Source organism: Bombus huntii, chromosome 1 (assembly GCF_024542735.1).
Source record: "Bombus huntii isolate Logan2020A chromosome 1, iyBomHunt1.1, whole genome shotgun sequence".
Lineage (NCBI taxonomy): Eukaryota > Metazoa > Arthropoda > Insecta > Hymenoptera > Apidae > Bombus > Bombus huntii.
The window spans coordinates 14,339,297-14,355,020 of NC_066238.1; the positions used below are offsets into that span (position 1 = coordinate 14,339,297).

A 15,724-nucleotide genomic window follows, 5' to 3' on the forward strand; every position below is an offset into this window, starting at 1 on the left:
CGTGGCTGGAAAGCGGCTCGAGTTCTAGCGCGGAGCACAAGCTACGCGCAACACGAGACTGCGTCAACTTTTAACGTTAAACTTTGAACCTTCTAATTACTTCCAGCTAAAGTGTGTTTTAAACGTTAATTATCCGCGATTTCAGTTAATTAATGAACTTTATGAACGCTCGCGGCAACACCAAGTTGAACGCAGCTGTTGATAAAGTCGAGTCGAATGTGGCCGAGCAAGATGCGACAGGGAAGAAAAATGTAAAGACAGATAGCGTAAGAAGATCTCGCGAACAGAGACGATGTACCGATCGATGATACCGATCGAATTTCACGTCACGTTGCGTGGGATTCAACGCAGAAAACTTAACACTTTACCGACCGATAGTCGATTAATCGGTATTTTGTCGCCGACGCTTACCGATCGATAACTTATTAATCGGCTTTCTGTCGCCGACAATCTTTCTCATTATTTGAGCAGTAATTTGCTTATTAGTATTAAGGTACCTTGCTCGGTTGTGTTACTTCGTAAGCTGCCACAGTTTTACACCAATTTGAAAAACTTAACGTTCGCGATGAACGAAAAGAATGGTATTGGAGAGTCTAAACCGAAACAGAGCCGGCGCCTGAGGTGCGTATGCTGTTGAAACGCTAGCGGTCGGTAAAGTGTTAACAACGAATCTCTTGTATAGAACGATTTCGGTGGAGAAATTAGAGAGAAAGCAGGGACGTAGCGGACTAATTGGTGGCCACGACGAAAATCGGCAGCCCATGGAAAACGTGGCCGATAGAAGGAAAGTTGCGCGACAAAGGCGACTTTTCTCGTAGTTTCGCGATGAAAGTTGCAGCCGAGTCGATTCGAGGCAAGTTTCCCCTCGCGATCCTGCGAAGTTCCAAGTCGAAAGTTAAGACACGCCAATAAATATCTGTGTATATGGGCCAGCGAAATACAACCGCAACGCGACGTGGAGCTAAGCCAACGACGCGGCTCGCATCCGCAGCCTGGCCGCCCTATTTCCAATTACACCGCACAAGTTTTCATATCGAAATTCGTTCTTTGTGCCGCTGCAATAATACGGCCAATTGATACACGACGTTCCTATCCGCCACACCGTCTCCCAATATCTTCGATACATCGATTAGCCGCATCGTCGCCATCCGATCGCACCGAAAACCTCTATACACGTTCATCTTCTAGTTTCTGCTTATTCAACGATTGCACGAATTCTCGCCATGTTGCCAACCGTCCACAAATTATCGATCCTCGAGAAACTCGATCGCAGCGCGTGCTACCATCGAATCGACTGAAATTCGATAAACGAAACGCACAGCTTACGAAGAGCGTGAGCCTCGCTGAGAGGAAACGTAAGATGATCTGATGTAAACGTAAGATGAAACGAAGCTACCTCGATCGAAGTTGCGATCGGTAAAGCAGGTTAGCGAGCGCCACGATATCGAGCGAAAAAGAAACACGCGATCACGCAGCTGATCCTGCGGATGGGCAGATAAAGCGAAAAAGTTTGTGCATGTGCCGATGGGGATGTTGGCGACGCCGCACACACCGGCTACGCCACTCGAGAGTCTTGCGGCCGAGGTATTAAACTCATCGTGACAAAGCGTTACCACCAAGGAGACCTCGCGTCAAAGAAGACAATGGGAAGCGTACCAGTGGGTACTCTCAGTGATTGATCTTACCAAGTGCTTCTTTCACCACGAGAACGCCCGCAAGATCCACATTCGGAGCAACAAGAGATTAAACGAGTCGAGATATCGAGGGGTACAACCTGTTAAAAACTTTAGCAACTCGCTAAGGATTCCTTTTGTCGATTACCAGTTAGTTTTAAACAACCGCTCCACCTTCCGATAGTTTCCTCTAACTTTTTCCCTCTGGAAACATCTTCGATGGTCAAATAGAGTTTCTTCTCACTTTGAATTTGCCTACTTACTCGTCGATATTTTATCGCACCAATTATTTCGAAAAAAAAATCACAGCGTCTGGTTGTTGGATTTCGTGGGATTTGGAGAAAGACGATCGTCGAGAAGACGGAATAATTTAAAGCGTTGCATCACGTTCGACGTTTCTACTTTCGCGACTATGCCGAGATCTCCTTCCACCGCCATTTGTTCCTCGAATTAACGTTGGCCCGCCTCCCATAGCCCGTCTAATGGAAACCTGCTAGCTAGCGAATTGGAAATCTATTATTGGCCGCGTCTCGCAAATTACATTTGTCGATAATCATGCGTTAGCTCGCGAATTGACTTTTGCCAATTCGCTGTTTCCTATTACCTTGTGTCGGGCAATCGGCCGCTGTGCATCGCACGTTCGTAATATCGCGCAGAACGTGTCTATTATCGGTTGGTAAAAAAGTGGTTGACACGGGATCCATATCGCTTTGGAAATTTTATTTCTATTTCTTTAGTTCGAGAAACTTGATCGTTTCACTCGAGAAACTCCTCTGTGAGAGCAAATGGAAGAATTTTGATTTGAATAGAAAGCAGGCAATTGTGTACGTCCGTAAGCTGATGCCAGAGAAAAATATCCGGCCAGCAGAATACCCGAAACTAGAAATAAATCCTTTTATTTGTTACGATCCTGAAGGATATGGCAACGATGGAAGCAGACGTGCCGCGGGATGTAAAACTTTCCTCGTTAACGACACGAGCGAATCTGCCGTGTTGAACGAAAAACCGGTAGAGAAGGTAAAAAAATCTTGCAATTTTTTGTCCACGTTTCCGTCTACGGTAATTGGAAAAAAAATCTCGAGAAATACTCGCGGAGAATCCGCCGTCGCGTACTTGTCGATTTTTCTAGACAACCTCCGTTTCCACGTTTGTCTTCTTGCAGTAGCGTACACGGTCATAAATCTAATGGGTCGAAACTTTCGTCGGTGGAGCAATATTTTCGCCGTACGTTGCAAGATACCAGATCCGAGAATAACTCGCATTGTAACCGTACGACAGAGGACGAGACACGATTATCGTTAACCGCGACGCGAAAATCGACAAGCTACGCGTTAAACTAATTTTTCGCTCGACCAGCATCAACCCATAATCTCCATACGACTTTCAACAGGAATTTTTAGCTTCCCCTTTTGAAGCTGCTCTCTCGCTTCCTCTCGGTCGTCTTAGTTACTCTCGTGCGTTCTTAACCTGCCAAAGACGTTCACGCGTGATTACCTCGAGACCAGTGCGCCATTAGGCACGGCAGTAAACATAACACACACATGATCGCTGGGCAATATGAAACGTAAAGGACATACGGCGATCGACAGGAATTGGAGATCGCGGAATGGTAAGAGGGCCGCGTTCTCGATGCTCTTACGTGAATCCTGACCGGTTACGTAAAGGAAATAAGGTTATGGATTGAGAAAAGGAGAGACAGAGACAGAGTGACGGTTAGAGGGGGAGGGAAGGAGAGAGCAGTATGGTGTGTGCGTCATGTCGTTTCCATTCACCGGCTTCGGTGAAGATGGGGCGAATCGGGTCGTGAGCATAGTTATCTAGGTCAGCTTCCCTGCTTCTCATGGCCTCGATGGGAGTGGTTAACTCTGGTTACCCCGTGAATGTAGTGCGAGGCATCAATGAAACGTCCAGAATGACCCTGATCCGACGAATTGCCAGTAACAAGCCCGCAACTGCAGTCGATATGCCCGGCGATTTCTATGTCACCTGGCAAGCAACGTCGATACATCGTTGAGAAATTCTTTTTCCACCTCCACGTCTCTTTCTCGTTTCTGGTTTTTAGCGAACGAAAGAACGAAGGAAAAAGGTGATAATAATTTTCCATGTACGCGCAGTTGTCCGAACGCAATTCTTCTTCCAGCGAATAATCCGATCGCATATCTTCGGTTGTAGATTCGATTTGTCGAAACGTCGTATCGGTAGCAAGTTCGCTGGAAATTCTTCCCGAAAGGGGAAACGATCGGCAGGGAAAAGGAATTGGAGAAGTTTCCGTAGGAAAAATTGAAGTGGAAAGCGTTCGGAGGTGGAAATGGTCAGCGGGGCTTCGTGTAACGCGGTTATTACAAGCGGCACGTTCATTTCCGTCGATAAGGAGGAAGCCTAGCCACGTAAACGCGGAAACGAGTGACGTGGACGTGCATCGAATTACTGACCTTACCCATGGGAACGGTTCGCGTCCTCTGGCCGCTTTAACGAGCTTATAAAGTAACTGTCCCAGTTCTCTTGATCCATAAACGGCTCGGTTAAACGGCTCAATTCCACTGGTGTCTGGTTCTCGTTCGGGAAAATACAGGAAACGGAAAGAAAAAACAGGACGAAATAGCGAGGAAACAAAGATGTTAGAGGGTAAGTGGGGCGCGCTCGAGCGTTAAACGGCTCGTTCGAGGCGGAAACTAGTCGTCTGTTTGGAAGCGTAAGTCGATTCTCGATTCGAGAATCCCTTAGCCGATTACTCCGAGTACGCAACAGCGTACGTAAAGCAGCATTGTCCATCGAGCTATTTAAGCTTCAACCCAGTGACCCAACTACTTGTCGAGTTTAAGGCAACCAATCGCGTGTCCATACGATTTCCAATAGAATCGCCGTAATAAACGAAAGCGTACGATCGGAAATCCATTTTTTCCAGTCAGATTCCGAGAGGAAATACCCGTTCGAGATTTCGAACGTTTTACTCGCGTGGAGATTTCATCGGAAAGTCACGACCCGTTAACGAAACTGACGAAAGCTGAAAACCTTCTGGTCCTTCGTTGCCGTGCGATACGCATCGAAGTAAACAAAAGTGAACCGACCATGCCAGCTAATTGGTTCGCGTTTCACGTGTTAGCCGAGCGTCGATTCGAAAATTTGTTGCGACTCGTCTCGTTCGTCGAAGATAAGAAGCTCGCGATACGAACACGAGAATCTTTCGCAAGATCGATCCGGCGAGAGTCGTCCGATAATCGTGCAAATTCTGCAAAGAAAGAAGGAACGAGGAAAGCTTCAGCGAATGGTATCTGAACGCGCGTTCCAATTGCGTCACGTCGCGACGTACGGAAATCGCGACTAACGGACGCGATACTCTAGGCATGCAGACGTTCTAACGCCACGTGACAATTCGAGTGAAAAGTTAGCGGTGTTACGCAACACGCAATGAATTCACAGCAGCGTGGTTTACGGGAAAACACGTTGCAAAGCATTCGATAAAGCGTTCGACGAAGCGAAAGCATCGGTTGAAACCGATCGGTTGCGCAGATTGCAAATCGTAGCGTGACGACGATCTTGCCGTCGCGTAACACCGTTCCCTTTTCTTTCTTTGGTTTCTCCTCTCTTCGATGTTTATCAAAGCGGCTCCGCGCGAATGTTAGCTCACCGAAAGCGTAGCTGGCGTTCGAAGATATCAACGCCGTTCTATCTACTTCCTTTCTCACCCCATCTTACTCCGACCAGGCAACACCACATCCACATCCGTCAGCAAATCCACATGGTCCTTTCTGACAGCATTTTAAATCGTTGAACCGTAATGAAGCGGCGGCAAGTGGCCGCGTCTTTGGTCGGTTGCCGAGCCGAGCCGAACCCAGCCGAGCAGAGCCGACTCACAGCCGTGCGGAATGCGACGCGTTAGCGAAGAATCGGACGCTATCGTCCGAGTGCCGAAGGATTGGAATTCACTCGCGTAAACAAAGCATCGCACCCTGCACAGCCCTGCGAGCTGGCGCGCTGGCGTGCAGTTTCCCTGCCGAGTCGGACGATGATAATGCCAGGGCAGATTATTAGATGGCGCCAGCCATCGGCATCCTCGCTACCCTTATCGACTCTATTGCGTCAAGCGATCCTGTGCCGACTGCCGAGAGCACATGCATACCACTACCCCGACAAACCATACGCGCAGGGCGGAAAATATTTCGACATGTCAGTCGGCCTGCCAAGCAGGTCGACCAGTCGTCATCCAGCACGATTTTCGCCAAGCCGGAAATCCTTTCAGGGTCAAGTTAAAACGCGACCGAATACAATGCGGAAAAAGAGGGTTACGTTTCGTCGCGCGCCAACTGCGTCGATTCCGATTCTCTAGCACGCGCTCGCTTTTGTCGATCGAATTCGTCTTTCTTATCTTCGTCACCTGACATCTACACTTTGTTCCATACTTTAACTTTCTGAACGACCAGGCGTAATATTGGATTGGTAACTAAGTGATTGCGGTTTTTGTCGTTAGGTGGTATTGACAAAACCTGCAATCACTTACTTGCCAACCCAATATTTACACGTTTCGTTAAGCGGACTCGATCGCGTACTGGCCTAACGCGGAAAGACGATCGAAACGCTTGAACCGCGTTGTTGGAACGTTGGTCCTGGCGCAAAATCTATGCAGTGCTGAATTTATGCCAATCGAAATTTCTTTCCAAGCTGCTGTCACGGCTAAAATGCATGGAATGTGAACCGATAACACGACCGTAACACTTATAGTCGTAGCTGCAATTAGGTTAAGCAGAAACTTAGGAAATTTGTAAACCGCCAGAGTACTGGACACATGGAAAGCAGTTTCCATCTTTCTCGGTTGGTGATCCCATCGAACTTGTTCGTTCGTTGTACGGTTAACGCTGCAGATAAAGAAAGTACTCGGAACTGGCGTCGACGATATCGCAGTTAGACTTGTTGGTGCAGCGTTGAAGAAGCCAAAGCGACCGGTACAAATGGAACGACGAAGATGGAAGAAGAAAAAGGAAAGGAGAAACGAAGATTGCGGAAGACAAAGAACGATGGAGGAAAAGAGAAGAGGTTAGCGTCCCACACGACTACTCTGTTCTGGAAGCTTCGAGAGAAGAGCACGCGTTTTCTCATTTATTTCTTCTCCGAAGATTACTTGGCTTCTCGAATCTTCTCCTCCAGCGTATTTCGTGATCTTGCTTAACGAACTTGTTTCCATGCTCGAATCCCATATTCGCGAATAACGTTAGCTTCGATTAAACACCGCGACGTGTAACTATCGAGAATTGTGAGATAAAAAGGAAGAAAAAAATTTGCCGACGACGAACGTGGTTCGATAACTGGAGCAACCGTACGATTGCTTTGATCGACAGAGGAACGTGTTTGCGAAGCTTTTCCGCCAGATACAGGAAATCTCAAATACACAGGTTGAAATGGGAAAAAGCATTTGAACAAAAATGTCGAGGGATTCGGGATAGAAGAAAATTTGACGAAAGAGCAGTCGATTGATCGACGCGAGCAAACAGCAATTCGATAAACGAACAAACAAGCGGATGCGATCTCGATGAACGGAAACAGCGTCGCTATAGGCGAACAGAATGCGCTTTCAACCGCGTTTTCCACGATCGCTAGATCGACAGAGGCGACTGATCGTGAAACATTTTCGCGAAAAATTCGTCTGCCTCGGCAGACCCGATTCGAAGGATTTCGCTTATTCGTTGTCGAATGCTAAAGCGAGATTCGCGGATCTTAGGCATCGATCGTGCGATATTTTACGTCGTTCGCGCTATACCTCGATAATAACCATTCCGCTCGATCGCCATTGAATGGAAATCGTTTCGATGAAGCAGAGATTCGAAGATCCTAAGTGGCTCGTTATTTTTCCCTACGTTCGTGTGGCGCTTATGAAATTTGCATCGAGGGATGTTGGTCGAACGCTCGTGTTTTACGACGCAACGTTAAATTAATATGGCTCCGCGTCTTCGCCTTTTACGGCCGTAACGTGTGGCTGCCCTATTACGCTTGCAGATGAAATAAATCGGTCCATGAATATAATCCTACCATTCTCCAGTAAATCCCAACGAAATTTAGAAAATTTCTTCTAACGCAAGACTAACGGTGCGACTATGCAACTTCCTTTCGGCATTTTCTACAAGAAACAATTTCAACTTTTATGTATAAAAGTGGGAAGTGTCTTTCTTTCGCAGACGTGGTTTTTTATAACGAAGCACCTTCCTTTCGGCATTTTCTACCAGAAACAACTTCAACTTTTATATAAAACAACTTCAACTTTTATATACAAAAAAAAAACAAATGTATTAGGTTTTCCGGAAAGTGTCTTTCCTTTGGAAACGTGTTTTTTATAACGATGCACCTTCCTTTCGGCATTTTCTACCAGAAACAACTTCAACTTTTATATAAAACAACCCACTTTTATATACAAAAAAAAAAAACAAATGTATTAGGTTGTCCGGAAAGTGTCTTTCCTTTGGAAACGTGCTTTTTACAACAATGCACCTTCCTTTCGGCAGTTTCTATCAGAAACAACTTCAACTTTCATATAAAACAACCAACTTTTATATACAAAAAAAAAAACAAATGTATTAGGTTGTCCGGAAAGTGTCTTTCCTTTGGAAACGTGCTTTTTACAACAATGCACCTTCCTTTCGGAATTTTCTACAAGGAACAACTTTAACTTCTATGTATAAAAAGAAACAAATTAGATTGTTCGGGAAGTGTCTTTCTTTCGCAGACGTGTTTTTTACAACGATGAACCTTCCTTTCGGCAATTTCTACAAGAAACAACTTCAACTTTTATATATAAAAAAAAAACAAATGTATTAGGTTGTCCGGGAAGTGCCTTTCTTTCGCTGACATGTTTTTTATAACGATGTACCTTCCTTTCGGCAGTTTCTATCAGAAACAACTTCAACTTTTATATAAAACAACTTCAACTTTTATATACAAAAAAAAAAAAAATGTATTAGGTTGTCCGGAAAGTGTCTTTCCTTTGGAAACGTGCTTTTTACAACAATGCACCTTCCTTTCGGTATTTTCTACAAGAAACAACTTCAACTTTTATATATAAAAAAAAAATGTATTAGGTTGTCCGGGAAGTGTCTTTCTTTCACAAACGTGTTGTTTACAACAATGCACATTCCCTTCAGCATTTTCTACAAGGAAAAATTTTAACTTCTATGTATAAAAAAACAAATTAGGTTGTCCGGAAAGTGTCTTTCTTTTGCAAACGTGTTGTTTACAACAATGCACATTCCCTTCAGCATTTTCTACAAGGAAAAATTTTAACTTCTATGTATAAAAAAAACAAATTAGATTGTTCGGAAAATGTCTTTCTTTCGCAGACGTGGTTTTTTATAAAGATACACCTTCCTTTCGGCAATTTCTACAAGACACAACTTCAACCTTTATGTATAAAAAAGCAAATTAGGTTGTCCGGAAAGTGTCTTTCTTTCGCAAACGTGTTGTTTACAACGATGCACCTTCATACAAACGTGATATCAAGTCTGTGAAATATCGCGATGTTTATCTCAACAGAACAATTCGACAAAATAATATAAAACAAAAAAACGTTGTGCGTCTATTATTTCCTCATAAAACGAAAGAAACATTTCCCAATACATAAAAATACAAGAAGAAGCTGATAAAAATTTCTCCAACAGGAGACAGACTAAGTTATCTCGTCTTTTCTCAATGTTACACGTCCGTAAGTCTAAAGATTCAAGTTGAATTGACGGGTCGACACAATGCACCGTATGCGCCACTCCATCGACAGGAAGATCCGTCTCGCGGATCGTCAACCAACGTACGTACACTCGGAACGTTGATCTCCCGGGAATAGAAGGAGAGCGACACGGTCACAGGATCGATGGGTTGGTTTATTAGCCGAACAGTTCCGCCAGTTCCTTTCTTTGTTCCTATTGTTGCGCGATGCTGTGGCTGGTGTACGCACATGCACGACAGCAAGAGTTAACGATGCACGCGTTCATACGTGACACGTATTCACGGCATATGGCGTAACGAGGCGAAACCAGGAAGACAGAAAGGCCCGTGGGAAAAGGCGCGGAAGCCGCAGGGTGCACAGTGCACACGCACATGGAAAAGGTGTCGTGAATTGTCACTCGGATCGATCCACGCTGTGTTCTATTCGCTGGTTTGCGAGCGTCGTCGCACGATACGAATCATGCACGTACTTCAATGCGATGTTCCAACGATCGCCATAATAACAATATTATTATTTACCTGTTTATCTATTTGCTTTATCGGCCGAGCAAACCTAATCAGATTTTTGGATTAAGCTAATCGCGCGTTCCGAACGTTTGTCGTCGTATTTAACTTGGTAACGAAAGATGTAATCGCTGGACTGCGTATGTTTTACGACTGTTAAAACTACAAATTAGAAACTGCAAGTAGATATTACATATAATAGAAAATAATATAATAAGATAATATAATATAAAAAGATGTAGAAATAAACCGAAGCAATGTACATGCTGTAACATATTACAGCTATAAAAATAGATCTGTTTCGAAGTTTCATTCGTTTATTTAGAAACACGAAGATACTATTAAAGCTGTTAGAAATATTCGTCGTAACGATCAGCTTTGAGATTGAATTATAAGTTGGGATTAAAACAAGGTTGAATTGCAAGTTGGAGAAAAATTCTGCAGTAGGTTTCGAGAATGTGGGTAGCTTTAAACATAGTTACCAGAGATATTTTTAACATTACGCTGTATTGTCATCGCATTCTTCGCCATTCTATTTCGCTGTCATAATTATTACGTAACAGTACCTTGGAAATAATAGAAGGTAGAAATTCCCAACGATTGAATTTTAATGAAAATCGTCTGAATCGTCTCTCGACTACATTGAAAGAGAACCCGATTGAAATTCAGATCAAAGGCGGACGATAATTTTCTGCCGCGTCGAGAACCAGATCCCACGCAATCTTGCACGGCAAACGCATTTTCCCTATCCTTTGCGAACAATCCACGCAGATGAATATTTATCGTTTCGAATTATCGATTACGTAAAGGCGTTGGCAGAGAGGCCGACTGACATTTTACGGGATTTCCATGCAGCACGGGATTACCCGAACCTTAATGGAGTTTCCTAAAAGCTTCTTTCGCAAACGTTACACTTGCTGCCAGTTACATCCAATTTTCTTCGCTAATAGGACAAACTATTGGTCGACTACGTGGCCGAGTCACGCGGCGCAATCGTCGTGAAATATTATTATCGTTGTTTGCCGAGCAGCACGCTCCTTTCTTTCTTTTTTTTTTTTTTCTTTTTTCTCGCCCGTTCGCAACCATCGCTATTCTTGGAACAATGAAGCGTTTTTCTTTTTTAACAAGATTTCCGGATAATTCTACCTACAACTACTCTACTATTATTAGCCTCTTATTAGCTTATTCTGGTAATTGCATCGTAATTACGAGGCTCGTATTTCCTAATGCTCGTTGGATAGAGCGTTTCAACGTCAGAGAAAATAAAGAGATAAGAAGCTACAGTCTGCTGAATAATCGCGTTCTACGGAGCCCGTTTCTACGCGTATTTTCGCCTTTCTTCGAAAACTAGCGTCGACCGGGTCTGCGCTGTGCGTGAAATTCCACTGAAACACGTCGAGTTCTCAACGGAGAGAATCAGGACCGATGATCAGGAAAAAAAAAAAAAAAGAAAAAGGAATATAGAAAAAGACGATAACAGAGAGAAAGATAGACGTACAATATTTTAAGCCGGTTGAAATCCACACGTTATAGGTCAGTCGCCTATTTCCGAGCCGGATCGATGAACGCCCAGTCACATGGGAATCACCATGAATCGTGCGTGCACGTTGCCAAGCTGTCTACAACCGCTGCTCGTATTTTACCATTTACGCGTTCCTCTGGGCTTGTTCACGCTCGTGTAAATTTCGCCAAGCGATGAAAACGATCTGGCGAATTATACGGTCGCTTCGTCCGATGCCACGTCAAGTTTATAAATACACAGATTTCGCGTTTCTCTATCTTTGCGCGGCGATCTTTTCAATTCAGCGAGAATATCAGCGAATGAGTTTGTTACGACCGTTCGCGGAGAGACGCGGTCGCTAGGAGAACGCGTCAGCAAGAGGCGTAAATTCTCGCTACGATTATGTTAACCGACGCCGCGAAATAGTCGTTCCCCTGTTTCGTTTAGGATAACAGAGGTGGTTTAATGAATGTAACACTGTATTAACAGGTTAACATAGAACAATATATTTTAGAATAATATGATGAAGATGTTACAGAAATTTGACTCGACTTTGCGATATCTCTAGGTAAATTCGTTTGCTCGTCAGATTTGTCGAAGTGTCACGCTTGACTCGTCAGAAGGAACTGCACGCCCTTCGATTATTTTCGTCTTTTCTGGAAGGCGACCACTTAATGAACCATGCTCTTGCCACTACAATGATTGTTTGCCGGACAGCCGCGACGATCCGTCTGCGACGTTGTAGGACCGCGAGCGACGGTTCGAAAATACAGCCTTTGGTAAACCTCGTGGCGTAACAATAGGTAAATTTAATATATGAATTTTATAAATTGATGAAATTATTTTATTCATTTTTTTATCCTGCTATTATTATTAATTGGATATAGAACGCTGCTATATAATATTGATAGTTCAAGGAAAGTATTAAAGCAGTGAAAATTATAGAGTTGTAAGAAAGAGGACGACAGAAGCAGGACAGAATCGCAACAGAAGGACAATGCAAAAATGTCTTTTGCTCCGCCTCCAAGGGTTTGCACCCCCCCATCTGTTTTCAAAATTTCCTAAGGAATTATACCTCGCTTTATACACGAGCAAATTTCATGAGCGCATCGAAACGTACTTCTTAGTTTCCTACTTTCTTTCATACTTTCCCATTACTATTTTCGTTGTTAACGAGTTAAAACTATTATTCTCAATGTACTGTACGTACTAATTTCAATTCAGTGTATCCTACTAATATTATTAATTGGATATAGAACGCTGCTATATAATATTGATAGTTCAAGGAAAGTATTAAAGCAGTGAAAATTATAGAGTTGTAAGAAAGAGGACGACAGAAGCAGTACAGAATCGCAACAGACGGACATTGCAAAAATATCTTTTGCTCCGCCTCCAAGGGTTTGCACCCCCCCATCTGTTTTCAAAATTTCCTAAGGAATTATACCTCGCTTTATACACGAGCAAATTTCATGAGCGCATGGAAACGTACTTCTTAGTTTCCTACTTTCTTTCATACTTTCCCATTACTATTTTCGTTGTTAACGAGTTAAAACTATTATTCTCAATGTACTGTACGTACTAATTTCAATTCAGTGTATCCTACTAATATTATTAATTGGATATAGAACGCTGCTATATAATATTGATAGTTCAAGGAAAGTATTAAAGCAGTGAAAATTATAGAGTTGTAAGAAAGAGGACGACAGAAGCAGGACAGAATCGCAACAGAAGGACAATGCAAAAATGTCTTTTGCTCCGCCTCCAAGGGTTTGCACCCCCCCATCTGTTTTCAAAATTTCCTAAGGAATTATACCTCGCTTTATACACGAGCAAATTTCATGAGCGCATCGAAACGTACTTCTTAGTTTCCTACTTTCTTTCATACTTTCCCATTACTATTTTCGTTGTTAACGAGTTAAAACTATTATTCTCAATGTACTGTACGTACTAATTTCAATTCAGTGTATCCTACTAATATTATTAATTGGATATAGAACGCTGCTATATAATATTGATAGTTCAAGGAAAGTATTAAAGCAGTGAAAATTATAGAGTTGTAAGAAAGAGGACGACAGAAGCAGTACAGAATCGCAACAGACGGACATTGCAAAAATATCTTTTGCTCCGCCTCCAAGGGTTTGCACCCCCCCATCTGTTTTCAAAATTTCCTAAGGAATTATACCTCGCTTTATACACGAGCAAATTTCATGAGCGCATGGAAACGTACTTCTTAGTTTCCTACTTTCTTTCATACTTTCCCATTACTATTTTCGTTGTTAACGAGTTAAAACTATTATTCTCAATGTACTGTACGTACTAATTTCAATTCAGTGTATCCTACTAATATTATTAATTGGATATAGAACGCTGCTATATAATATTGATAGTTCAAGGAAAGTATTAAAGCAGTGAAAATTATAGAGTTGTAAGAAAGAGGACGACAGAAGCAGGACAGAATCGCAACAGAAGGACAATGCAAAAATGTCTTTTGCTCCGCCTCCAAGGGTTTGCACCCCCCCATCTGTTTTCAAAATTTCCTAAGGAATTATACCTCGCTTTATACACGAGCAAATTTCATGAGCGCATCGAAACGTACTTCTTAGTTTCCTACTTTCTTTCATACTTTCCCATTACTATTTTCGTTGTTAACGAGTTAAAACTATTATTCTCAATGTACTGTACGTACTAATTTCAATTCAGTGTATCCTACTAATATTATTAATTGGATATAGAACGCTGCTATATAATATTGATAGTTCAAGGAAAGTATTAAAGCAGTGAAAATTATAGAGTTGTAAGAAAGAGGACGACAGAAGCAGTACAGAATCGCAACAGACGGACATTGCAAAAATATCTTTTGCTCCGCCTCCAAGGGTTTGCACCCCCCCATCTGTTTTCAAAATTTCCTAAGGAATTATACCTCGCTTTATACACGAGCAAATTTCATGAGCGCATGGAAACGTACTTCTTAGTTTCCTACTTTCTTTCATACTTTCCCATTACTATTTTCGTTGTTAACGAGTTAAAACTATTATTCTCAATGTACTGTACGTACTAATTTCAATTCAGTGTATCCTACTAATATTATTAATTGGATATAGAACGCTGCTATATAATATTGATAGTTCAAGGAAAGTATTAAAGCAGTGAAAATTATAGAGTTGTAAGAAAGAGGACGACAGAAGCAGGACAGAATCGCAACAGAAGGACAATGCAAAAATGTCTTTTGCTCCGCCTCCAAGGGTTTGCACCCCCCCATCTGTTTTCAAAATTTCCTAAGGAATTATACCTCGCTTTATACACGAGCAAATTTCATGAGCGCATCGAAACGTACTTCTTAGTTTCCTACTTTCTTTCATACTTTCCCATTACTATTTTCGTTGTTAACGAGTTAAAACTATTATTCTCAATGTACTGTACGTACTAATTTCAATTCAGTGTATCCTACTAATATTATTAATTGGATATAGAACGCTGCTATATAATATTGATAGTTCAAGGAAAGTATTAAAGCAGTGAAAATTATAGAGTTGTAAGAAAGAGGACGACAGAAGCAGTACAGAATCGCAACAGACGGACATTGCAAAAATATCTTTTGCTCCGCCTCCAAGGGTTTGCACCCCCCCATCTGTTTTCAAAATTTCCTAAGGAATTATACCTCGCTTTATACACGAGCAAATTTCATGAGCGCATGGAAACGTACTTCTTAGTTTCCTACTTTCTTTCATACTTTCCCATTACTATTTTCGTTGTTAACGAGTTAAAACTATTATTCTCAATGTACTGTACGTACTAATTTCAATTCAGTGTATCCTACTAATATTATTAATTGGATATAGAACGCTGCTATATAATATTGATAGTTCAAGGAAAGTATTAAAGCAGTGAAAATTATAGAGTTGTAAGAAAGAGGACGACAGAAGCAGGACAGAATCGCAACAGAAGGACAATGCAAAAATGTCTTTTGCTCCGCCTCCAAGGGTTTGCACCCCCCCATCTGTTTTCAAAATTTCCTAAGGAATTATACCTCGCTTTATACACGAGCAAATTTCATGAGCGCATCGAAACGTACTTCTTAGTTTCCTACTTTCTTTCATACTTTCCCATTACTATTTTCGTTGTTAACGAGTTAAAACTATTATTCTCAATGTACTGTACGTACTAATTTCAATTCAGTGTATCCTACTAATATTATTAATTGGATATAGAACGCTGCTATATAATATTGATAGTTCAAGGAAAGTATTAAAGCAGTGAAAATTATAGAGTTGTAAGAAAGAGGACGACAGAAGCAGTACAGAATCGCAACAGACGGACATTGCAAAAATATCTTTTGCTCCGCCTC

General features: G+C 42.2%; 1 protein-coding gene across 14 annotated transcripts in view; it reads right to left on the reverse strand.

The window, feature by feature from the left end:
- LOC126869923 (potassium voltage-gated channel protein Shaker) overlaps positions 1-15,724 on the reverse strand; it is a 200,209-nt gene that overhangs the window by 40,636 nt on the left and 143,849 nt on the right. The window lies entirely within an intron of this gene.